At 40.4% G+C, this 26,034-nt stretch overlaps 1 protein-coding gene across 6 annotated transcripts in view; it reads left to right on the top strand.

Moving 5' to 3' along the window:
- The window catches only part of MECP2 (methyl-CpG binding protein 2), an 87,308-nt gene that overhangs the window by 8,191 nt on the left and 53,083 nt on the right, over positions 1–26,034 (top strand). Inside the window, exon 1 of one of the 6 annotated variants that reach the window (XM_044443503.1) lies at positions 4,702–4,720. The exons of 4 other annotated variants lie outside the window; for them this stretch is intronic. The gene's annotated coding sequence lies outside the window, so the exon portion shown is untranslated. Of the gene's footprint in view, positions 1–4,701; positions 4,721–8,413; positions 8,435–26,034 lie in introns of those variants that run through there. One more of the 6 variants, XM_044443497.1, reaches the window with a different exon arrangement.

Here is a 26,034-nt window from a genome sequence, read left to right as displayed (position 1 = left end):
TGTCTAAACATGCATAGGATTGTGTCCTTAATTGTTCTTTTTCTAGGCATGCCAAGTACTGAAGGAGGGAGATCCTTCCAATCAATAGCTTTATGGCTGCTGACAAAAACTAAGCCTAGATGAAGTCCAGAGGATCTCTTTGGACAGGGAGTTCCAAGGAGTGTGTTGAATTACAAAAATTGCCTTCTCTCAAGCTTCAAAATACTCTATTCAGTGAATGAGAGAACAGAAATCTAGTCCATCTACACCTACTTGAGGGTTTGGAAAGGCTTATAGGAGAAAGTTTTCTGAAAGATGCCTAAGCCACTTAGGACTTCAATGGTTAAAACTGGGCCCAGAAGCAAATTGAAACAAGCATGTACAGATGACCCTGAATAGTTGTGATATAGTTTGTCTTCACACTAACTCTTTCCTTGGGAATAGATTTCATTTTTATTTTGTTTGGTTATCATGAAAAATCAGGATGAAATTGTCAGTTTATTGCTACGGTGGTTTTTTCCCCCTGTGCCGTCCTCCCTTCTTTTACTATGATTTAAAAAAAATCTAAACATGGTTAGTAGCATTTTCTTTGGCACTGAATAGAATTGCAGAAGCACTTTGTCTGGTAAGTATTGCTAAACATTGTGAACCTGTTGAGAAGCATGTCCCACCTTTCCACACTGCTAGTTGTACAATGTTTGGTTATATTTATGTTCACGTATCCTGTTATATGGTCCCTTCAAGCATAGCAAGAGTTCTGTCTTTTAAAAAAAGCTTCTCCTCAGGGTTTAGAAGCATTTGTACTTCTCTTTTCCACCTCAAAATGCAGTTGCACTAATAAAAATATAATACAATAAATGAACAAACGATGGGATTGTGCTGACTGTGAAGGAGGCATGAGTAATTAAAGGGTCAGGAACAAGCATACAACAGGAAACAAAGGGCATATTTCAAACAGGTGACCTTTGATTTAGAAATGAAGGGGCTGGCTTATGTGGAAAACTGCTTAAGATTTTGACGTGGCTGTTTTTACATGAAGCTTTTATTCTGTGATGGCACAAACACAGATTTTAAAGAAAGGTCCACTGTCATCTTCCATTTGCTACTGTCTTGTGTTTTCTTTTTTCTTCTGCCTTTTTTTTCTTACCACAAACATCAGTTAAGGAGGGAAAGATGGAATAGCTGTACAATGTCTTTTGACTGGTATTACTAGGAATTCTCCACCTAGAAACATCCTACGGGAACAAGTGTTGCAAGATTTTTATTGAGAACATAACACCCTATTTCCTTCATGGATCCTCAGTTTTAATTCTGGTTACAAAATTATAGATATCATAGAATAGTAGCATTGGATAGGGCCAGAGGGCATTGGATAGGGCCAGGTCCAATTCCCTGCTCAGTGCAGGACTCCAAGTTAAACCATCCTTCTCAGGTGGCTGTTAGTTGCATCTTGAATAATAGTGCCTCTGCAGTGTGCTAGGTTTCTAGTGAGGAATGAACCAACTGTTGTCTGTTCCCACAAAAGATGGGATATAAAATTCTGCACAAGTTGAACTCTCTAGAAGGCCTTCCAGAGTAGCTCCTGATGTCATACCCTCTTGGAGGGCTTTCTGGGGAGCAGTTCAGCCATGCATCTAAAGCTTGTTTCTCACCCTGATGTACAGCATTTTTGGCAATCCAACTTTGGGGCAGGGGGTACAGAAACAAGTAATGACAAATACTGAATAAAAGGATGGGAATAACTAGGTACTGAATGTCTCTGGCATTCTGCCCAAAGCACATGTATGCCTAGTTCAGCTGGGATTTTACATTATTGAGCTTTTCAGAGATCTGTTCTAAACATGCTCATTATGTTTGTTTGCCTACTGCTTCATCTGCTTGTTTAGGCTACTATGTTCTTAATGCCTTTTGGAGAAGGAAAAGCTCCAAAGCTTAGCAACACCAATAAAAATTCTTAAGTAGCAGGGATGGCACAGTACATATTTTCTTTGGGCAGTGAGATGACATTTTGCTGCTGTGGCTCAGAGTATCCCAGAGTCCAACCATTTGTTCATAGTGTATCTTGTGGTAAGGGTTGTTGGTTGGCATTCTTGCGTTGTGGTTATTCTTGCTGGCAATTCCAGTTGCATAAAACTTGCTCTTCATTTTATCTCATGTTCCTTTCACCTATCCCACCACTTCCCATTACCTTTGGACTCTGAATATATTTAAAAGGAGAGCTTGGTTTCAGCCATTAGTCCTTACAGGGCACTTTAAATTTGATGAGAAGAGGACATTTAAATGTTATAGCACATCTGTGAGAGATTCAAATATGAGGTGAGTACTTCTGATTTCTAATTTAGTAGATTCTGACTGGGTTGTTTTGGACGCTCACCTTTGCATGTATGATGTATGTTTCTTGTGCTGATGTTCATAACTGCAGGGCATGGTAATATTTAGGGGTATCTCTTTTGAAACCCAGGACTTCAAGATACTGCAACTGAGAAAATGCCTCTGACTTTAGTCTAGTGTTGTGAAGAGTTTTGTGTACCTAAAATCTTGGCATCTAAAAATAATAAAAATTGACTTTCTCTTTTGCCAGCTTGGGCAGGTGTGAAGTATCAACATTGATCTTGGTGCCCAATGAGGACTTGTGTAGTGTAATGGCTAATGGTGAAACTGGATGTGAGGTTGCAGTTCCTAGTAGTTAAATAGAATTGTTCCAACCAAGCAGAAAAAGCAAACGGGGGCACATAGATGAGGGGAATTGAACATTCCCACCCTCCTTACACTTCTTCTCTGCAAGCATTTTTCTCTTAGCCAGGGTCAGTTCCACTTGGGAGAAAAGCAGTACTCTTGGGAGATGTGGCATAAGGTAAGGGTTCTCACCTGAGCTATCCTTTGAAATAAAATCCTTTCCTCTCCTCTGTTGTGTGATCATGTTGGTACACAAAAATGTCATTTTATTTATTTTAACATTTAAATCACCCCTCATCCACAAGGGATTCCAAGGCAGTGTACATAACAATTTAGAAACAAACATAATATTAAACAGCAAGTTAAATCAAGGATTGCTTATCCAAGCAAACAATACAGTTAATCTAAAATGCCTGAGCATTTTACCTGGCTTTCAAAAGAATACAGAATATCTAAAAGGTGTACCTCCTGCAGGAACATGTTCCAGAACTAGGGCACCATCAGAGAGTAGGCCTTCTCCTTTGTAAATACGTAATCCACTCTCTCAACATTGAATGGAAGTTGGAGAAGGGCATCCTCTGCAGATTTTAATGTATGGGCTGTATGATGTGGGAGGATGCATCCCTTAAGATATTTGAGCCTTAAGCCCCTTAGAGATGTAAAGGTTAACACCAGCACTTTGAATAGGACTTGGTAGCAAGTAGGAAGCCAATGTAGTTTCTTCAGAAAAAGTATATATGCGTTCATCTAGACATCTTTAGCAGCCAAATTCAGTGCCAGTAGAAGCTTATGCGACATTTTCAAGGGTAACCTCACATACGGTAATTCAGCCTGGAAATTTGCAGAGCGTGGATCACTATGATCAGGCTATCCCTGGAACCAGGAAAGGCCATATTTGACAAATTATCTGAAGCTGTTAAAAGATGCTTTAAGTCACCAAAATTCGCTTGGATGCTTTAGTTTTCAGCTTTGGTCCAACTTCTGTAATAGGGAGATGATTTTGGCCCATAAATCATCTTGCCATTGTAAAAACTTTTCAAATCACATATACAATACTTAGGTGAACCCTTAGTATGCGTAATTGACATGGTGAACATACACACTTTCTGCTGTCTGCTCCTGAACCTTATAACTAGTGTAGGCAAAACAAATAAAGTTAGAATGCTTAGAAGGTAGAGAAGGTACTTCTTCAGCCTGGGCCAGCCAGGAATTTTAGGAAGTAATGACAGCTTTGTGTGCGCACATGCAACAACTAGCTTTAGCAAGGGAGAGGAGATGTGGTGATGGACAATGTTAAGGAACCATGGGAGGGCAAGCAGAGGAGAAATAGTCTGAGGAAAAGAAAGGTAGAATACAGCCAGCTTGGGAGCAGGGAATGGAGTGAGGGTTGGGGTCCATCTGTCATCTTAGTGATAGATCATCTTTAACACCATATTTCCATACATTTTTTACATTTGTCAAATATTTTCTAGATTGAATCATTTGTTTAATGTAGCTGTAAACTTTTCTGTGTTACATAAAGGCAGTTCCCAAGGCCTAATAAGAATGTGAATCTAAAGGCTGCTTTGATTAGGCTGCAATGCTGTGTCTGCTTTCCTGGAAGTAAGCCGAGCATACTTCAGTGGAGCATACATCTAAATAGACATATATGGAATTGTGCATTTAGAAATGCTTTAAATGCCCTGCAGGGTAAAAATCAGATACCTCTTCTACTGCATGTACGTGTATTGGGAAATTACGGTCATGATGGGATTTTCAAATATCCATGTGACCAAACAGTTGTACAGTGCTTCACATGTGATAGTGTATGTCAGGCATGGCCAGACTGAGGCTCAGGAGCTGCATGTGACTCTTTGAGTTTATTTTGTGGCTCACCGCCCATGGGTTCCTGTTTGGTGCTCACAGTCACTGCTTGCAGCTGCCTGCTTACCACTCTCAAACATCTGATACATACCTTATGTAGCTCTTCTGCTGAGCAAGTCTGACATCCCAGGTGTATGTATTTTTTCCCCTAATCTGATTTTGTTGTGTGGAAATGGCTGTACAGGCCAGTTCACTTTCAAAGGTATGCTTCTAAAGTGGATGTGTCTGCTGCGTGGCTTGCTTAAATGAAAATCCTAGTGTCACTGTTTGAGAATGATTGGTTAGAAGCCTGTTTTATGAATGGCTGCTGCCATTGCATTTTTTTTTTGAAAATGTATGCTCTGGTGCATTGGAATGGAAATTGTTGTTTTGTTGTAAGGTGGGAACCATACAATGCTGTGGGGCGCATTGGGAGAGGAGGAAGAATGCTTAAAAGCCAGCTATAAAATGAGCTATGCAAGAGTGTTTGATAAACCAAGGCTTTCAGTTGGCTGTGGCAGAGCTATGTAGCTTGCATTTTTGCAGGCTGACTAGATCCTTAACAATTTCTCCTCTGTACTATGCACCAAGCTTCCGGCCTTAGTTTCTGTTTATTTGAAAGGATCATACTGTGCTGTATGTGTAGTTTGCAGCTTCCTATTGCTGTGCCATCTTTATCCCTCTTCCTTCCAGGCTCCCTTCCTCCCAGCAAATCCACCATCACAAATGTGAGTGTAATTGATTCATTTGTTAATATATTGGAAAAGGAACATGTTGAAAACCAGTTAAAATATTTTGGGATGTTAAGAAAATAACCAGGATCCAAACTTCAAATTATACTATGTCTGCAGTAGAACTGAGGGCCAAACTAAGCATGATGGGTAGCCATGTTTGCTTTTCCATCTGCCCGATTAATGTAAGAAGTTGGAGTGGATTTCATATCGAATAGTAAGGAAGGGACAGTCTTGGTCTATTACTTTGGGCATTTTCCTCTGTAGTCCAGTTGTAAAACATGAGTTAATAAGGTTGGGAAGAGTTCTTCTCTGCTCACACCTTTATTTGATTCCTCAGCTTTATATGTGGATAAGGGCTGAGAAGCAAATAAATGTGGCTTCCCTTTGATGTGTTTAGTTTGGTCGGTCTCCTTGACAAACAGTTTGGGAGCTAGTAGTACAATGTTTAAGGGTTGTTTTTAAAAAGCAAGGGGTGCCTGCAGGTGATCTTCATACTTTACTCATAAGAGGAATAAATATTTTAGAGGGATTATACTGCAACTGAAGAAGCACATTTGTGCCTTGTCTGACAAATGCCTGTGTTCTGAAATAGTTATCTTACCATTTAAGCATTGATGGTGCAGCTGTGCTTTTATGAACATAATGTAAGAATTGGCCTTATGTGGTAATTAAGGTTGCATCTATCCTGCAAATGACTAAATTGTTTATCCTCTTTCTGTGATTATTTGCATATGCATTTTGCACATACAGTAAGCTGTGTCATGGGTTAAAATTGAAAGGCGGTTCTCTGCTTGCTCTGAGCCTTGTGTTTTTGGGCTTGTTCTGCTTTTCCCCTTGCTTTATAAAGTCTATACACATATGTCTCATAGCCAAACTTTTGAGGTTACCTTTGCTTTGGAGGAGGTATGTTTCATCTTCTTGTATGTTTGTGCTTTCACTAAGGAAGGAAAGACAATGAGGTGGTGCAAATAGAAGTTTTAAATGTACTTTCTCAGAACTAGAACTTGCCACGAAGGTTACGAAAATTAGAAATACTGTGCCATGCCCTCAAGTTTGTTGCTTTATGGAAATAGAAACAGTTTGAAAGAGGCTTGTCAACAAAAAGTGAACACTGAGAGCATTTGCAACAAGGCAGTAAACTCAGCTGTGTGTGCCTGAAAGCTGTAAATATGAACCTCCAGCTCTGCAAGCTTGTACATTTTAGCAGAATTCCCAGCCACATATACAGTTGAAGCTTATGTAAGCCAAACTGAAAGAATATTGGCAAAACACCTATTACCCAAATATAAGAAGTAACTGTTGTCAAACTAGATTCACAAAATGACAACATGTAGCTTTAGTTTCAGCTTTTGTGAACATTGCAAGTCTGGGGCTTGGGTTAACAAGTTGCTGTTGATCTCTTTTTATTACACTAGTGCAACAAACCATGTTTTCAATTTAGTCAGTTAAGTAGTGGTGTGCTGGCCCAGGGTTTCTGCCATAAATCTCTCTTCTACATGTGGGATTTTCAGAAGGACTTGTATGCCCTCTATAGAACCAGATAGCATATCAAATAGCTTTCCTCAATGGAAACAAATGTAGATCAGTTTTAACTAATATTAACAGTTGAAATGGAATCTGTAAAGCTCTTTCATCTTGTATTAGAATTGTTTGGGGTTTTGATGATCTAGATTTTTGGGTGGTGGAATACAAGTTGGGAAGTCGTCTTCTGCAGTTTCACATGCAGCTGTGAGTTTTTGAAACTTGGGAAGTTTTTTTTTAAATTATTTTAAAGAAATAATTTGGGATTAACAAGTTCCAGTGGCTATGGGAGTACATGATTTGGAAGAAACCCCATGATGGTGATGTGACTGCCTAGATACTCTAGAGGAGCACTCTACCAGTAAAGCTATATTAGTGGACTGGCTAAAATATGGTAGAGTCATGAGCAGCACAGAAGAAGAACACATGGCATGTCTTACATTCCCCAAGACCATGGCAGTATCCCTGACAGTGGAGCTTTACATGAGACCTAGGCCAAACATCTAACTGTATCTGTTACTGTAACTGTGGGGCTGCCCTTGAAGACGGTCCGGATACTTCAGTTGGTGCAAAACACAGCTGCCAGGTTGTTGACAGGGACTGGGTGTCATGCTCACATAACTCCAGTCCTCCGTCAGCTTCACTGCCCCATTGAAGTCCGGGCCCAATTCAAGGTGTTGGTTATCACCTATAAAGCCCTTAATGGCTTGGGTCCTGGTTACCTAAAGGATCGCTTACGTCCATACGTGCCCTCCCGCCCCTTGAGATCGGCGGCAAAGACCCTTCTCCAGGAGCCCTTCATGAAGGACATTAGGAGGGTGAGTACCCGGAGGAGGGCTTTCTCAGCGGTGGCGCCCAATCTATGGAATGCACTCCCCAGAAAGGTCCACCTGGCGCTGTCGTTATTTGCTTTTCGGCACCAGGCCAAGACTTTTTTATTTAAACGTCATTTTAATTGCTAATATTATTTATTGATTTTATATCTTTGGCCAGGACGTCGCCAATTATATTGTTTTATATGGTTAATTGTGTATTTATTTATTGTTGTGAGCCGCCCCGAGGCTTCGGCGAATGGGGTGGCATAGAAGCTTGCTAAATAAATAAGTAAATATTACAGTGCCTTAAAGGGGAAGGATTTTTTAATTAAAACTAACTTCTATGAATCAACCTACGTATAGCATTACGATAAAAGTAGAATATGGTATAACTTGACATTCATTTATTACATAGTGATATATAAACCAAAAATAGGAAGACTCTACCTCCTATGATAGCATATGTGACATGGGGGTACCTCTCTGTCCATATGCTGTGCACACTTTAGAGTTTATTTATTTATTTAAAACTTTCTGTACCATCCCTTCACAGACATCTCGGGACAGTTTACAACAGAATAATAAAACAGAATAAAAATAGAAATAAAAGTAGTAGTTGCACAGCATTTGATGTTAAATATAAGACCACCAATTAAAACAGGTTCATAAGGAGCAACTTTGTTAATGGAGGACAAGGAGAAAAGAGCAAATAGCTTGTCTCCAATACACTCCTAGGAATCTGAACACTTTGCTAATATGTATGTTCCTAGATTCTTAACAGGTGTTTTACTTGGCAGTACAGACAGAAACCTCAGATTCCATTCAGCTCCAAGAACTGTGGATTCTAGTGCAGAGCACTCCACACAGGTAAGTAAGGGTGAAATGCATGCTGTAAAGGACAAGTGCTACAAATGTCTCTGCTTCCCTCATACCCCTTTTGCTATGTCTGTCAGCAGTGGGGAGCAATATCCTATGCGTGTGCACACACACACAGAGTGGGCAGGCACTCTTCCTTGCATACAGGCAAGCTCTCCGCTGACTGATGCCAAGCATCCAACTTCAGCCATTGCCTCTGCTTGTCAAACACCCATGAGTGCCTCTGCTTATTTACCATTCAATGTTTAGGCTGCCTGTCAGGATAGCACCCTCTCAAGGCAGCCTGCTGGATGGAAAACCATAGAGAAGTCGACAAACAGGCAAAAAAATAAATATCTGATAATCTGTTATGAAAGATTATAAAAACAAGGATACCAAGAAAACCTGCACCCCACACTACAGCAAAGGCCATCCTAAGCAGGCGGGCCTTGACAGCCTTCCTGAAACCCTGCAAAGAAGGGATCTGATGAATCCTGAGGGAAACACATTCCAGAGGTGCAGAGTCACCACAGGTAAGGCCATCTCTGCATACAGAGCAGTCTCGAATGGCCTCGGTGGTAGGTGAGCAAGAAAGGGCCTCAGCTGATGAGCTGACAGTGTGGGTGGGTGGGGAGACGTGAGGGAAGTGATCCTTCCAGGAACCTCTGAAGTTCCTTTTGCCTTGCAGGATGCTAGTGTGGATGCATGGAGCAGAGCAGAACAGGCAGGCACAGCACCTGGCATGTTTTTCTCCAAGGCCAAGCTATCGTAGTCTGACTGTGGGAAGGCTGTTCCACGAGCATGCAGTAAATGCTCAAGGGCACCACTTCCTCCTCACACACTCCTTCGCAAATGCCTCCTGTGCCCAGGCTCAGGGCCTCTGCGCACCAGCTGCCCGAATTGGCTCATTGCTCTCTGTCCACGTCTCCCCTTGCTCTCCATAAGCTACGCTTACCCAAGAGCAGGAGTCGTCTCTCACTTGGTTCTGCACAAACTGGGATGGAGTCCTGCCTGGGAGCAATGAGGATGTCCTATGGCTATTCCTCCGCAGGGCAACCACTATCCCATCCAAGCAGGCTCCTCCAAGATAACACACTCCGTGATATACGGTTCCACAGTGGGCGAGGTTCCACGGGAAATGTTGCACTGGCTACCCTGCCCTCTGTCAAGCTACTGTCCAAGGCACAGGAGCCCTGCCATGACAAGGGCTTGACAGCCATGCAGATGTGCGTGAACACCATTTCCTGTCAGGATCTGCTTCATCCTGGACAATGTTCAATAAAGACTCTGACTTTGCCAGCTGAGTTGTGTCTTTGCTGCTGGGGCGACAGAGGGAGAGGGAACCCTGTCCGCCACCCTTGCACGATGGGTCTTCAGCTGACCTGTGGGGTAGTGGCCTCCCAGGGTGGATGCTGCCAACAGGTTGCATGAGTCAGGCACCTGGGGTGCAGGGCAGGGCAGTGAATCTTTTTGGGGTGCTAGCCAGCGAGGTTGCCTATCAGGCAGGATGAAGGAAGGGGGAGGTTTCAGAAGTAGCTGGGAGGAAGGGGTGGGCCACCAGGGCCAGTTGGCTCACATGGGGCCAGACTCACAGTGCATGCAGCACTCCTGGAGGGTTCAGCAGCCGTGCCCAGTGCAGGAACCCCTCTTGCCATTTTCAAGCGTGGAGCTGACTCCTGCTCGCAGCATGCGAGCTGGTAGGCGGTCTCCTGTTGTGTGTGGCTGGACAAATGCGCCATCACGTGTCTGCTTCTTGGCTGGCTGGCTGGCTGGGATAGTGGTTAGGGGCAAGTCTCCAAATCTCTCTCTCATCTGTCCCAAGATGAGAGAGTTTCACCAGTCTCACAAGGCCAGTTGGGCCACTTCTCTGCATCTCCTGCTGGGATTCAAACTTGTTTCACCTGCTTCACAACACTGTAACCTAAAGAATAAAAAAATATAAAGTTTGAAGATTTACTTCTAAGGCTTGCCTGCAAAGTATATATGAGTAGTGGTTTTAGATTTTTTTTAAAGAATTTGTAAAATTATCTAGGTTTGGGAGATTGCCCCTCTATGCTGGAAGAGTTTTCTACTATGAAACTTACTTTGTCTCTCATCTACATTGGTTGCAGAGATCCACTAGTCACTGAAACTTGCTCTGCAGAACTATTGCTATGATGATGCACCATCTAAAACAATCTTGCATTTTGCCTGATGAACTGAGGAATTGTTGTGGGTTGTACTAGTTTACTTGCAGCAATTCACTCTGCATTATCATGCTAGAGTAAGGTAAAGGTTTGCTGTAGCCAGCTTGTTTGATGTTTGTTGTTGCATGGTAAGGTTTTTCTTTTTTCCCCCCAAGGATGTTGAAAGAGGAGTTTATATTCATTAATACTGTGCCCTGCAGTGTTGATGCCTACACTATCAGGATGGAAGTATTAATTGGCTTAGTTCCAGGAGTATGTATATGTTGCATTTAAAAGGGAACTGAATTCTGAAACCTTGAAAAACATGCAAATAAAGGAAGTGTGCATATATATGCTTAGTTTGCATAATTTACTTAGTTTTTGCTATTCATGGGAATGGGCCCTGAGTTACACAGGATTGTTTACTACTGAAAATCCTACTGAGCCCCCTTCTGGTTTTACAGATTTTACAAGGCATTGCAATTTAAACATAGGTTGGTTGGTTTGTTTAAAACTTTTATATGCTGTCCCTTATGCATGGCATCTCGGGACGGCTTACAATCATTAAAATCAATACATTAAAAACAAGCAATAAATAGCATATAACCCGTAATGCAACTACAAGTGTGAGAACCTGCCTTTTAAAACAAAGTAACAACAAAAAGTTGAGCTGCTTAGGATTCTAAATTCTTTAGCTTTTTCTGTATGTGCACACAATATAACCCTTCTGTACTCATTGCCTCACACCTTCCAGGTTTCCTATACCCAGCCATGGTGAGCCCATTTTGTAAAAGTACTGTAACACACTGGTATTTTTTAACACAATTGTATTCTGTCCTATTATGCATGCGAATTCCTCTTTGTATAGTGACTGTTCCTAATACAAACCAAATACTAAAAGAATACTGTATCTGAAAACAGGAACATCTGATAACATAGACAAGGTGCTTGCATCAGTACCACCAACTACCTGCCTCATTCTTGATCCTTGTCTGTCCTGGCTAATTATGATTTGATGTATGCAGGAAATGTTGAATGTATCTGTATGTGAAGATGTGATTCCTGGTTCCCTTAAGGAGGCAGCAGGATTGGTGATCATGAAGAAACACACTATGGACATAGCAGCATTTGACAACTGTCATGTTGTTGAGAGACCCCTTTTCCTGGGGAAGGTACTTGAGGTTGTGGTGGGCAATTACAAAGACTCTTATATGATACTGCTTATCAAGTATTTCTGCCTGGGTTTCAGTCTGGTTGTAAGACTGAATTAGCATTTGTCATCCTGATGGATGATGATTGTTGAGAAAGGGATGGAGTAGACCAATCTTATTAATTTTACTTAGTCTTTTCTTCACTTTTAATACCAGCATGACACATCTTGGACTGAGTCTCAGGGTTTGGCAATCAGAGGCATTGTTACAAGGGTTCTAGTTCTATCTGCAGGGCTGTTTTGAGAAACTGATACCAGGTGACTACTCATTTTCTTGATAATTAAGCTATGGGGATTCTGCAGGGTACCATCTTATCCCATGTGTTGCTTTAACAAATACTGGAAGCAGTCATTGGGGTACTGGAACAAAGTGCTGTCAATATGCTTAGGAAAACAGCTCTGTCTCCCTGCAAATTCAAACTGGTCCTGGATCAATGTCTAAGCTGAGTGATGAGCTGGATGAGGGCTAGTAAATTGAGACTAAATCCTGGCAAAATGGAGACCCTATGAATGAGTAGTTCCCAAGTCTGGGGGCTAGGTTTATTGCCTGTTCTGGGTGGGGTTGCACTCTGTCTAAAATACCAGGTTTGTAGTTTGGGAGTACTCCTGAATCAGTCTTTGATACTGGAGAGCCAAGTGGCCACAGCAGTTTCTGAGTACCTTCTACCAGTTACAGGCTGTTCTGAGCTGGGATAGCTTGGCAACAGTGGTAGAAGTGCTAGTAATCTCTATGTGTATGTGGGGCCATGCTACATTAACAATAAAAACACAACATTTCGAGGGACACAATAAGCATTAGGAACTCTCACATTTTTACCTGATGGGTGGTCACCTTTGTCACAGCTCCCAAAATGTAGATCAAGCAAATTGTTAATCTTGGAAGTGTTGATTTTTGTCCTCTTTTTACAAAATGCAGCTCAAAAAAGGTGAGAATGGGATCGATCATTGTTTGCTTTTCTTGCAGAGATTTAATATCACACTCTCCATGTATAAGATTTTCAGAGCTAAAGACACAAGAATAACAATAATATTTGTTATAACTAATAATAATAGCAACAAATTTGCCATCTTTTTGATGGCCAGGTCAAGACAGCCCTTTCTGCAGAGGACTTTAAATATCTCCCTGATTATCCAGGGCCTGAGGGCATTATCCAGATAATTCTTTTAATGTATGTTAAACTATTTTAAATTTGTTTTAACATTGCTATTTTATGGTATTTGTACTGTATTTTATTGGTTTCTTAATACATTGTTTTAAACCACCCAGCGAGATTCAGCTATGGGAGTAGCATAGAAATGAAAGAAATGATGATGATAATGTTGTTGGTGGTGGTCTGCAAACTGCAGTTAGTGTAGAATGCAGCAGCTCAACAGTTGTCAAGAGCTGCTGCCACTTTTCAGCACCTAACGCTTCTGTCCAGGAAACTACACTGGCTGTCTATTTGCTACTAGGCCAGGATAGATTGGGACCAGGATAATTGTGAGAGTTCCATCTTCCTTACCAGCCTTCCATTCAGTAAGAGGATCAGATGATGCATGCCTGTTGGTCCTGCATGGACTTGCAGTACTTTGGGAGTCCACTCAAACTAGAGCTTTCAATGTATTGTCTTGCTCTCTATGGAATTCCCTGCTAGTAGATGTCTGACAGACACTAACATTGTTTAATGCAATGTCTTCTGAATATTATTTTTAGTTAAACAAGACTTTCCTGACTATTCAGACATGGTTTTATTAACACAATCTGATTTTAAAGGTTTTAATTCTTTATTTCTATTTTCCTTTTATTGTTCATAATTTGGGTATTGTCAGAATCCCAGAATCTCAATTTGAGAAGAGGAAATAAAGCTCGGGTTTGTGGGAAAGATCAAGCGTCCAGACCATCTAGACTTTATTGTATTACCCAAGGTTCCCGCGGTAGACTCTCACGATAATGCATTACTGTGCAGGCAGAGATAAACTCTGCTGCCAAGCTCCAACACAACTGCAAGGTTTGTATACTCTCCCAGTCAGGTACAGGTACAGGGCAATTGATGACAGAATGCAGACATTACAATAAGGTTCTGAGGTCATCACATACAGAACAGATAAAGGAATGCCAGTCAATCATACTGTGACAATAAGATTACAATATTTCAAATTGCAGTGTATTGACATTTTAGTTGAGTAACTTGAACCCATCTCCAGGGCTGCTTAGACATGTAAATTCAAGCTACTAAGACTATCCATGACCTCATAAGCTTATCTAGACTCTAGACATTCTGAATGACCAAGGCATACAAAGCCTCTGGGCTAGCAAGATACTTCCTGGTAAACTGAATTCCAACAATGATTATTTAACAATTGTGAAGGTATATAATGCATATTTGGATGGAATGGCCTGTCTACTGTAGCCCACAGCTAAAGGTGAGAGAAAGGAGCGGGGGATGAATGCCATTTTAAACAGTGACTTAGCTTGGGTTTGAGAAGGAGTACAGGATTTGATCCCACAATGCAAGAACACACAGAAGTAATGCTTTTCAAACAAGATTTATCCAAATTTTCCCAACAGTACTATATTGGATATAGAGCAATAGACTTTTCTTTGCACAATTTTTACTCTTTAGGAGTAAGTGGTGAATTAATCTTTCCATTGGTATTTGATCATTTTTGTTTGAATTTTTGCAAAATTAGATTTATATGGACTAGGTCCCATACATAGCATATATGGAAAAAGTATTTTTCTAACAAGCAAATGCACATTATGTTTCTGCATGTTGGATTATTCCTCTACACCAAGCTTAATTTTAAACCAGACTGAGATGTGTCATAACTGTTAAATGTATATTCACTATTTGTTTTGTACTTGACACAATATTATAGAAATAACAAGAAACATTGAATTCTGTGTCTATATTCCCTACATCAGTACTTAGGGATTTTATTGTGGTTACGAGACTAAAGGCTTCACAATGTATATGTATGAATTGTAGGCTAATGGAAGCACAGAAGAACCTAATGTATTTCCCTTAATGACATTTTAAAGTACTGTGTGTGACTTCCTTTATTTGTATATTTACCCCATTTTTCAGACAAATGCTATCACCCAAGACTGCTCATATCAATAAAGAAAGAAAAACTTGTGAGACAGGACCCACCTTCAGATGGACAAACGAACAAGATAAGAAGTGGAGTTGAAGGGAAAAGATATGGGGGGAGATCAGCTTGACCATGCCAGAATGAAGCAGTGAGCTCGGAACTAACATTTATATTCAGTTGGGTCCAGGCCTATCTTTTTTATTAGTGGTCTTTTCTCTCATTAGTCAGATCACTGGAGGGCAACAGCAACTTCATTCCTCACAGGGCAATTATATCTGCATGCTTGTTTTTCTATACCTTTGTATATAAAAATGACTAGAGTCTTTTTATATTTCTGTCTGTCTATATCAATTGATAGATAAGAACTGCCTATGACTCAGTGTATCCCTGCATGCAGTAGTGAGTTTTACAACCTTCAGATTCTATGGAACCCACAATTGGTCTAAAACCTTTAAGGCAAAATGCATGTGGAACTGACATTCATTTTTGCATTAATTTGAACAAGCTTTTTGTTTATCTGTTATATTTACATACTGCTGAATATGGTAAACTTAGTTCACATAAATATTAAACTATTTTTAAGGGAAAAGTGACACTGTTAAATGTAGCACTTCCGTGTTGGACAGAAAATTAAATTCACTAGAAAGTACCAACTTGTGGTACAAGTAGAAACATGAAGCTTACAGGGGACTTGCATGTCTTCAGAGGAAGTGAACTAGCTTCACCTCATCTACCATGATCTCTCTTGTTTGACCACTCGTGAGAGCTGCTTGCTGCATTTTTAGTTAAATTGTAATGATGAGAGAGGTTTCTTTCTTGTCTCTAGTCATGACTGACTTAGCAATACTGAGCTGTTGACATTTGTATTGATTTCTAAAGGAGATGTGTATTAATCTTTCCCTCATCAATGTTTTAGTTATGCAAATAGCTTGCATGAGCACCCTTGCTGCTTAAAACCATAATTTGGAAAAGTGCCCCTTTCATTACAGGCATCCTCTGAATAGAAAAAGAATCAGTCTCCACTATTAACACTTTTGAGCTGCAAATGCTTGTGTCCTTGTCTTCTTGCTATACAAATGCTTGGCATGTCTGTTTTTCCTATTTATGTCATACTTGCACTTACTGATGTTATAACAGTACCTTAGACTCTGCAATTACTTTTTAATAAGGGTAATATTGTTGAATTACTTCCACCCCAGGAGGAGGTGGAAACCTCTAGTTTTGGCTCTGCCTTTATAGAGAAGTGTTATTTGGTAGCTTTCAGTTATATTTGGGAGTAATGACAGAGAGAGAGAGAGAGAGAGAGAGAGAGAGAGAGAGAGAGAGAGAGAAGGAAAAAAGGAAATACCTTTATGTTCTCTTTTCTGATAAGAACTATCAAGACATCTGCATCAGGATTGCTAATGTTTGTGTGTTCATGCATCTGTATGTGTATGCAACCCCTGATTTAGATGCTTTTTACAGCCAAGATGCATTTTGAACAAGAAGGAAGCAGGATTTCTTTGGAATTGAGAGTTACATTAGCAGCTGGGAGCAAGAGACACAAGGATGCTCTCAGGTTTTTGCACTGGATAGGCTTACTTACCCAGGGAACAACACAAAGTAGATGCAGAAACAGTTTCATAAGAATATGAAACAACTCCTCTTGACTTGTTTTCAGTACCTTCACTCTCTGTCATGGAATATAAGAAACCTCTGCACGAACCAGACTTGAATGTATCAGTCTGCTGTATGAAGATGTGAGCTTGTTCTCTTGGCTTAATCAGGGAATAAAAATAGTATTTTCCTTGTAGAAAAATATTTGAGGTTGAACTTATAGTAGCTTATTATTGTATTTTATATTGCTGCAAATCAGAAATATTTATGACTTTTTCAGCTGAATGACACGGACATTTACTTTACATCCTGTTGGGAAAAATCTGCCTAATTACTAACTTCGCTTTAAGATTGTTTTTGACACTCAATCCATTATATTGCATACCTAAATCTGTATAGAATGGTGGCTCTTGTTTTTGATGAAGTCATCTTGCTTAGTTTCCAAACGTAAGTGTTAAGTGTTAAAAGAAGAATCAATTCCCTCATAGTTTGACCTCTTTGTCACCTTGCACTACAGTTGTGTAGTGGTTTGTATGACCAACAACCTTGAATTATGCTCTTTATTAGTATAAATGGCTTTATTTTTGTGGTGAATATATTATGGAGTTAGACAATACTTGTCTACCAGTGGGACAGAAAGTTCTTCCAAAATTTACTTCCTCTCCACCCTTCAACCCACTGCATGCTCCATATCAGCTCCACAGGGTTAGCCAGACCCTTTCGAGCAGATTTGAGGTATGTGTGTGGGAGGGTGAAGTTTGCATGAGGGAAACTTGTACAAGGGGGAATCTACCTGTGCGATGTTGGATTTAATCTTGTGTGTTAATTGAATTTATTTATTACAACCAGTTAATATGAATTCTTGTTCAGGAACTTAATCACACAATGGAAATCTTGATTTTAGATTGGCCTTAAAATCTTGATTTTAGTTTATCCTTTACTTTCTAGCTATGGTGCAGTTGTGGGTAGATTCTTCTTGGCCTCTTGCCTACATGATATGCATCCAGGTGGTTTTATGTGGACAAGGAAATGATTAATGAAAATGTAGCAGAAAGGATGTATGGGGGTTGGGTTTTTTTTAAAGGCAGTTATCTTTAATTGTACTGAAATCCATCAGACAGATATTTATGATGGAAGCTTAGAGACAAGGAAGGCAGAGAAGGCAAGGAAGGTGATGAGGCAAGGAAGCAGAGAAGCTTGAAGGGGTGTGTTTTGAAAATGTATGGCTGTGTGTGGAGAAAAACAGGCTTGGGTGGTCTTGAACCATGAGCTAAGCATTTGTGTAACCTGCTGTATGGAGGCAGGGACATCCCTGGATATCTGCTATTCTACAATTACAAGTAGTAATTGTACTGTTGATGTTTCCTGCAGCTGCAGTGTCTGCCTCTAGTTGCCTATTTGTTTGAGTCAGGTTGGATTTAATTGACTGCATGTAGTTTAGAAGCTAAATGCAATGGTTCTCTCTCCCCAGTTTTAAGAGTGACAAAAACTGTGGTGAAACTTGCACCAATATAATTTACTTTTTTGGTGCTATTGAGGGGTTACTACAGTAGTGTGTGCTGGTATTTCTGTGTACTTTGAAAAACAAAGACCTCTTTTGTTTATCATCTTAAAAACCATTTTTGCCCAACAAGGCAACTTCTACTGCATATTGTTGTAACCAGTTGCTAAAGTGGAATGGTGGGGGAATGAGGAAAGATTACTGAATTGAAGCCCTGTTTTTGGGCTTCCTAGAGCTATTTGCATGGCCACTGGGGAAACCAGGATATTGGATTAGATGTGTCCTTGTACTTACCTTGTCATTTTTTACTTTTCTGTTTGTGTGCTTGGACAAGAATGTGACTCTTATTCCTTGTCCTTAGTAAAGCATGAAGGAAAATTATATAGCAGTTCTCAAATTTTTGACCAGTGTAGGTTGGTGTAGTTGTACTGAGTGTCATACTATTTGAAGTTCAGTTGAGGATATTCAGTTACCTCTTTATTTACATCTTCATTTTGTCAAAATAAATGTGATTTCACACAGGCGATATCTTAGGTTGGAGATCTCCTAATTACCAAAGTATGTGCCTGCTCTAATTTTGCAGTTCTCCACCTCTGGCAGCACTGAAGTGAAACTCCTGCTTTCTTTGCTCTGTCAGCCTTGAATTTAAAAGAAAGGACACAAAAAGAACAGGGTAGTTCCCCCTCCCTTTGTTTTGTTTTGTTTTGTTTGCTCTGTAAGGAGAATTGAATAGGCTACTAAAAGTGTGTGTGTGGATTGCACTTGAACAGCTAATTGGGTAGAAGAATAAGTGGGCTCCCACTCTCCTTATGCCCAAAATGCTATCAAAGCTTTTGCTACTTTAAAAGAACTAGCAGGGCTTGTTCATCAAACAACCTCTGTTGCATTGATCACCCCAGGCATTCAGTAGTCATGAATTAAGCCCTATAAATCATGAGTTAAACAGTACATTCTGTCATCATGTTGGGTTTCTGAGTTTTGCTCATGTGGTTTCTGCTCAAATCATGTATCCATTCTATTTCCTGCAGCAGTGTGAACTAGAAACTTTTTGTTTTTGCTGTTTAATGAATTCTGAAATACATGAGGCATCATAATTGATCCAGCAATCTTGAGTTTAACCATCCAACACTATGGATTGCATCAATTCATTAAGTATTAAGATACCTTGGTGACAAAATAAAGCAACTGGGTTGACCTGTTTTAGGGCCAATACTGGGTCTGCATTCTTGTACCAATCATTAAAGTAGTTTGATTTTTAGAAGCTTGCTGTATTTTGGCTGGAAGAACATTAAAATCGATTTGAATGGAGTGCTGCACTTTCAGTACATGTCTTGAAGTCCTGTTTACAAGCTGCAATAATGTTTCAAAACAAACCATCAAGATAATTCATAGTGTGTGTTCTATAATAAACATCCAGACATGGCATCTTGTGTCAGTGACTGTCAGTCTGTTTTCTAAGCAGCAGAAGGAGTTGGTCCTGTAAAGAGGATTAATTTCCTACACTGTTTTCAGCTGATTTAAGTTTGGTGGACTTGAAATTTGCAAGTGTAAGATGCTGCTGTGCAATTCTGGCAACCTTGCCAGAATTTTAATAATGAAATTTGGTGGATGGAATTGACTTTTCTGGAAATGACCCTTGATGGCAGAAAGTAGACAGTTGGCTATAATAATGTCCTTACATGGAGGCAGCTGAATTACCCATATTAGCATTCCTTGGTGTAGAACCTAGAGCCATTTGAAAGTTGTTACTGTCTTCATGATTATCATTGTCATTGTCGTCATCTGTTGTTGTTGTTGTTATTACATTTATACCCTGCTTTTCTTCTTGCAGAGAACCAAATCAATTATTTTTAATCAATTCATTGTTATTAATTACTGGTTTATTACTATTAATTTCATTGCAACTTATACACACAAATATAGAAACCCATAATTAATACAAAACTCCAAAATGTCACATTTAATCAGTACACTATAAAAATAAACACTAGAAAACAATCTTAAGCACAAAAAGTGTCCATCCACAATACATAACTCCAGCTAGAATGAGCCCCATAAAAACAGCCCACTACTTTCCAAATGCCTGGGAAAAGTAGTATGACTTTGTGCTAGGGTTGGCTCCAGTTGAGCTTCAATGGGGGAATATTCCGTAAACAGAAAAAAAAGCCCATTCCCAAGCTACTACTTACCACCTCAAGCTTTTCTTGGACGGGGTACCCAAAGAAGAATTTCCAGTGCTAAACACAGGGGCCAGATAAATCAATGGGAGAGAGGGTTGGGTTCACAAGTCAGGGAGGTGTTTATAGTTTAAAACTAGCACACTGAATGTGTCCCCAGGCACAAACTGGCAACTAGTGTAGATGAGCCACAATCAGTCATATATTCGTATCATCTAGTCATTGTAAACTTGGCTGCTGCAGTTTGTAAACCGTCTTCAAAAGCAGCCAAGTATACTATGTGTTGCACTAATCTAATTATTGTAGCAATCTAACCTAGTAGTTCATATAGCTATGCCATGGAGTACCGCAGGGGTCCATTTTGTCCCCTTTGCTGTTTAACATCTACATGAAACCGCTGGTCATCAGGAGGTGTGGGCTGCGGAACCATCAGTACGCTGATGATACCCAGCTCTACCTCTCGTTTTCCACCAATCCAGGTGAGGCAGTGGCTGTACTGAACCGGTGCCTGGCCGAGGTAATGGGCTGGATGAGGGCCAATAAACTGAAGCTCAATCCAGACAAGACGGAGGTCCTATTGGTTGGCGGATCGGACTTCGGAGAGGGTGAATTGAACCTTGTCCTGAACGGGGTTGCACTCCCTCTTAGGGACAAGGTCCGCAGCTTGGGAGTGCTCCTCGACCCTGAGCTTTCACTGGAAGCTCAGGTAACAGCAGCGGCGAGGAGCACTTTCCTCCAGCTTCGGCTGATTCATCAGCTGCGCCCCTACCTGGAGTACGACTGCCTTGCGACAGTGACACATGCGTTGGTGACTTCCCGTCTTGACTTCTGTAACGCGCTCTACATGGGGCTACCCTTGAAGACGGTCCGGATACTTCAATTGGTTCAAAATAGAGCTGCCAGGCTGCTGACTGGGACTGGACGTTATGTTCACATGACTCCAGTTCTCCGTCAGCTTCACTGGCTTCCCATTGAAGTCCGGGCCCAATTCAAGGTGTTGGTGATGACCTATAAAGCCCTAAACGGCTTGGGTCCTGGTTACCTGAAGGAGCGCTTACATCCATATATGCCCAGCCGCCCCCTGAGATCGGCGGGAGAGGCCCTTCTCCGGGAGCCCTCCGTGAAAGAAATTAGGAGGGTGGTTACTCGGAGGAGGGCTTTCTCAGCGGTGGCGCCTAAGTTATGGAATGCGCTCCCCAAAGAGGTCCACCTGGCTCCGTCGTTATTTGCTTTTCGGCGCCAGGCGAAGACCTTTTTATTTAAGCAGCATTTTAAATGTTAATATTTTTGAATTTTACCTGGCCAGGGCAGCTTATTTTATATTGTATATTTGTATTTTATTTTAATGTATATATTTTACAATGTTATTTATGATGATTTAACCTATTGTTGTAAGCCGCCCTGAGGCTTCGGCGAATGGGGTGGCATAAAAATGTTTAAATAAATAAATAGTAGTATAGATTAGTATATTCAGCCCACTGTTACTATAGGACCACTGATGCTAGGTTATTTCGATCCATATAGAGTCATAGTTCAGCTACCAGCTGAAGCTGGTAGAAGGCATCCTGGTTCACTGACTCTCATCCAGTCTTTTTTCAAAGGTGATAACAACATATTCAGCATATTCATTGCCATACCTGCACAAGATGAAAAAAAGAAGTTGTGTTGTCACCAGCATACTGATGATAATAGACCCCTGAATTACCTCACAGAATGGTTTCATATAAATGTTAAACAGCACAGTGGATAGAATTTACCCCTATGGAGTCCCTCATTGGAACCTCCATAGGGACAAACAGTAACCCCTAAGCACCACCCTCTGGAAACTACCCTCTAGTTAGCAGAACCACCACAAGGTGGTGCTGTTTATTCTCAGCTCAGATAGCCTCTCTAGAGCAATTGATGGTATCACACACTACCAAATGATCAAGAATTACCAATGCACTCCCCAATCTCTTTCCTGAAACAGGAATCAAAACTGGGCCTGAACTCAAGCTGAAATGGATCCAGAAATCTATCTTATTCAAGAGCGCCTGGATCTGATCAATGAATGTACCACTCATGAACCTCTTCCAGAAAAAGGTTCTTTCAGCATATCTAAAATAGTTCAGCTCTTTGGGATTCAGGGAAAGTTTTTAAAGGAGTGGTTTCACTGCTGCTTCTTTCAAGTGACCAGAGGTACTACCTCTCATAAGGAAGCATTTATCATTTCCCTAGACTAATATACTGTTTCTTCTCTACCACAAGATCTAACTAACTTCAAAGGGTAAGTATAGAAGAGTCATGCACAGCCATGCAAGCAACTTCTTCTCATCCTTGAGCTTTACTGATTGATACTTATCCAATAATCCTGGACTAGTGTGTGCTCTAGACATTTCATGAAACTGATCTGTTAAAAGCATAGAGTTAAAGTTCCAACAGATGTAAACCTTGAACTACCGAGGTAGGAGTTGCACTGCTGTACAGACCATGTATGCATAGGGACCAGCCTGGAAGGCATTACATCAGCCTTGCAGAGTGAACCTTTTGCTGCAGCTGTGTTGGGGGTTGTAATATCTTAAATTTCACTTTAGATATGACTGCACAGCCAAAGCTACCAACAGGAAATTTTAATCTGGATCTAAAATGTGTAATTTGTCCCTCATCCTATACTGTTTAGCAGGTATTCCATTCTGAGCACTTGGTGGAAGAATAAAAATGTAACAGGCCATGAAAGGGTTGATGTATAAGAGACTGTATTTCAAGTATTGACTTTTGTTTTAAGAAATAAAAGGAATTTCAAACACTTGCATTCAGTTATCTGCTTGTTTGTGCTTTTGCTTCCTATCCCTTACAAAGAGTGATCTTTGACTATATTCTTTCTAGTGCTTTTGTATCCCTTGCATACATCCCTTGTTTCTCCCATCTTCTCCATTTCAGAATGCTTCAGTAGCACTGGGCTAGTTGGGCTGGTTTTCACTATGTATGTGAAGCTGCTTTTCTGTAACTTTGATAGCTTTCTTGAAAGTTATACTACCTCAAAAGTCAGTGCGTGCTAATGTTGAAGGCATAAATTTGCATGAGCCCATAGCAGTACAGTGTAAACAAGTAAGTGCTGGTGTGGGGGTTGGATAAAGTTATGAAATCTAGAACCTTCCCTGTCCTCCCAAGGTAGCATTAGTGTAGCTAGGATTTATACTGGTCTAGACACAGTGTTTTTAAACTTTTTTTAAAAGACTATGTTTCTTTAATCCTTTCCCTTAATCCTGGACAGGGAATGGAAGACTTCTTTGTATGGATGCCAGAGATAGGATGATCATGTAACATTTATCTTATGAAGTACTGGTGTATGGACAAGTATTCAGTTCTGTATGTGAGAAACAGAAAGCATAATTCAGGAATATATGAAAATTCCTGATCTATTGCCATTTATTTAACAATTAACATTTTCAGGGGCTTGTCATACTTCACTAATGTTTGAAAGTGAAACTCTTATTTTAGAATTAAATTTATTGGAACTGGAAAAGTGACTCAGCAACACCAGCCATCTTAAGCAGTCATTTTTGTTTCTTCTGCAGCAGTATTTAAAATTAAGTTGTCTGTTTGCAAGACAATTGACCCCCCCCCCCCACAAACACACTCCTGATATGACTTTCTTGAAAGCAGTTGTTTTCTTTCTGTTTGTTATGTTAGTGTGGTTCTTAAAAATGCCACTGAACTAAAGTGGAGGGAGCACTAGGATGAGTTCAGATTGCTTGTCAGAATGGAAACTTGGATGTGTTAGTAATTGGACTGGATCTGACTCAAAAGATACCCAGGGAGTAAGAGAGCACCATTTCCACTGAGTCACTACACTGATTGCAGCCGCCCATTAAAGTTGTTCACAAGCAGGAGATTTTCTTGATGCTAGTAAATAGGGGGGCTGCCACTCCCGGTATGGGAGAAATGTTGAGCTAAGGCAGCTTGCTGCTTACTACTATAACATTTAAAAATCAACAATCTTTATTGGAGAGTGCAGTGTTTTAGGTTTTTCTGTATCTTCCCTTTTCATTGGACCTCAGATAAGAGACAAGGGTTAGACCATTATGCTGTTTGCTGAAAAATTACTGTTCATGCTGCTCATGGACAGAAAAATATTTGAAGGCTCTAGAATTATTTTTAGCTTTTGAAATATTTTTTTCTTTCATGCCTATGCAAGTATAGGCATGCATGTTTTTAATTTAGCATTTAAAGTGGCGCATATACAGATTTATATGCTGCCGTATTACAGTGGCTTAGAGCGAGCAATAGCAGCTTAGTAAGTGGTACATATGAGTCTGTGTCCTTTAAAAGATTCTTCAAAAGAGAAGAAAAGATATTGACCACAAAAATGCACTCAGGAGATGCAAGGGAGCAAAAGCTTCAGATTTGGTCACTACAGGAAAACAATAAAAACCACCCTGTAGATTAAGCATGTTTAGCTCCTTTGAAGGGGACGAGGGCTGTAGAAAGGAAACAGTGAGATAACAGAAACAGAAGTGTTTATGATATCATCCCTTCTCCCCCATTCTATTCTCCAGGCTTTCCTGTAGGGTGACCCAAGTTTGGGGGCCAGTCTCTCTGATCCAGCTGCTGGTGCTTGATGCAAGTCTTAGTTTGCTTCCCTTCTTTGAAACAATGATTAGGTCCCCTGACACTTTTTTCTGTCCTTTCAAAACTAGCTGAAACTTTAATCACATCAGTTGCACTGGTGGTTGTGTGTATTAACTGTTTCTACCCCATGCCATTTTTCAGATCTAAATTGCTCCCCCAGCAGAAAGAAATACAGGTACCTGCTGTTATATAATTGATTGTGGAACTCACAAGTCATGTTTGTTTCAGTCCTGTATCAGTAGTAAAAGAGATCACACCTTTTCCATCTCTGGTCATCTTTCATTGCTGGTGACAGGAAGCAGAGTGCTCTATGATGCCAGAGGGACACTTCACTTAGAAAATCTTTGGACCAACATGTGAGTTGAGGGAATGCATCCCTATTGGCTCCCTGGCTTTTGCAGACCATTTCCAAGGGTTATGCTCTAGGCACATGCACTCAAGATTAAGCTTGTCAATTAAATCTCCAAAACCTGTGAAAACATATTCAAAAAGCTGATAGAAACATTGGGGCTTTCCATGTTTGATCTCACTCTTCTCCTTTTCACCCCTGTCCCTGGTTTTGGTGTGGCAAAACCAGTGATGTGTAAAATTTTGTACAGAAAATAATGTATTTTTAAAAAATGGGTTCTATAAAAATAATTAGTAATGCAGTTCAAGTCAAATTTGGTAAGTTCTAATAAACTGTTTTATGTGTGCATATATTATAAAAAATCTTAATATAACACCCTTTAGGCAAAAGCTAAAATTAGTTTGTTAACTGTTATCAGTGCCCTCCTCTCCTCTCCTCTCCTCTCCTCTCCTCTCCTCTCCTCTCCTCTCCTCTCTAAAATTTCAGAAATATTTTTACAGGTGTTCCATTCAAACAAATTTTTAAGTAAGTTTTGAATTTGTTTGAAAATAGTATTTGACCCATGTTACATGCACTTTATTGAATTTAGTGTGTTGTATTAAGAAAGGCAGTTTTCGTACTGATCTCCACCCGGCATACAGCAAAACTTCCTTTCCAACTTCAAAGTGTCCATTTAACTTGGACTGCAGGTCCCTGCTGATAATGCTGCCTCCCACTCCTCCCTTGTGATTGTCTAAACTGGTTCTTGAGAGTATACCTTTGGTACTTCAACTTCAATCATAGAACGATATTCATTGCATTCATTCCTTTTCAGAGGGAGAGAGCTGGGAGAAGACCCTAATCTCACATCCCTCTCCTCATTGGCAAGCCCTGCTTATTGCTGCACAGTCACAATTTTTGAGAATACACCTCTAGAAATACTTACCCC

This window comes from Varanus komodoensis, unplaced genomic scaffold (assembly GCF_004798865.1).
Source record: "Varanus komodoensis strain SLA01 unplaced genomic scaffold, ASM479886v1 scaffold42, whole genome shotgun sequence".
Classification (NCBI taxonomy): domain Eukaryota; kingdom Metazoa; phylum Chordata; class Lepidosauria; order Squamata; family Varanidae; genus Varanus; species Varanus komodoensis.
Note: the sequence above shows the minus strand (reverse complement) of the source record. Positions and strands in the feature narration are given on the sequence as shown.